This window comes from Asparagus officinalis, chromosome 7 (assembly GCF_001876935.1).
Source record: "Asparagus officinalis chromosome 7, Aspof.V1, whole genome shotgun sequence".
Taxonomy (NCBI): domain Eukaryota; kingdom Viridiplantae; phylum Streptophyta; class Magnoliopsida; order Asparagales; family Asparagaceae; genus Asparagus; species Asparagus officinalis.
In genome coordinates, this window is record NC_033800.1 from 46061130 (window position 1) to 46061975 (window position 846).

At 41.4% G+C, this 846-nt stretch overlaps 1 long non-coding RNA gene across 1 annotated transcript; it reads right to left on the reverse strand.

Moving 5' to 3' along the window:
- Nucleotides 398-840, reverse strand: LOC109849508. Its single transcript, XR_002249115.1, has 2 exons — nt 564-840; nt 398-495 (listed from the first exon to the last, which is right to left on the reverse strand). It is a non-coding gene; the product is annotated as an uncharacterized LOC109849508 (long non-coding RNA).

Here is an 846-nt window from a genome sequence, read left to right on the forward strand (position 1 = left end):
CAACGCACCCATAACTGAAAGGTATAAAGTGCAGACGCGCATTTGCAGGTACAAGATTTCTAGTAGTAGATGGATATTATGCAAAAGTCTAATAAGATTCATGCACTTGATACAAACAATCTTTTAAACAAAAGCATTCTACTAACTCATTTTTTATTTATTAAAAAAAAAGCTCGAGCATCCGTACGTGCGAAAGGCATCTACATAATTAATTAATAAAAAATTCCCTAAAGATTCAAAATATGGGATCAATAGAGGGGACAAGTAAGGTGTCTTCCTTCTATTGGATAATAAGTTGGCCATCATTAATGATGGCCAACTCATTATTCAATATAAGAAAAACACCTCACTTGTCCCCTCTATTGATCTCATATTTTGAATCACTGTAGCAAAACTCTTAATTAATTGATTAGAAGCGGTTCACGCACGGAAACCGCACTTCAAAAAGCAGCGCGTCAACAGAGAAGAAAAACCACTACCACCGACATAATCCACCTACAACCGCACTTCAAAAAGCAGCGCGTCAACAGAGAAGAAAAACCACTACCACCGACATAATCCACCTACAGCACGTGCCAAATTTTTAATATATACTACAACACAGTTATTTTAGGCAACTAATACTTAAATTACCACTTAAAAATAACCCCCATCGACCGTCCATTTCACATCGATCCGTACAAATCATCAAAGCTAGGGAGGCCAACGTGTACCCCGCCACCGACTCCGGATGATTCCGCTGTTTCGTGTTTGAGTCCCAACAGCGACTCCAGGTTCTCGATCTGCTCCCTCAGCGCTGCCGACGAGGACTCCGCCGAGCTGATCTCGGGCTCGGCTTCGGATCCC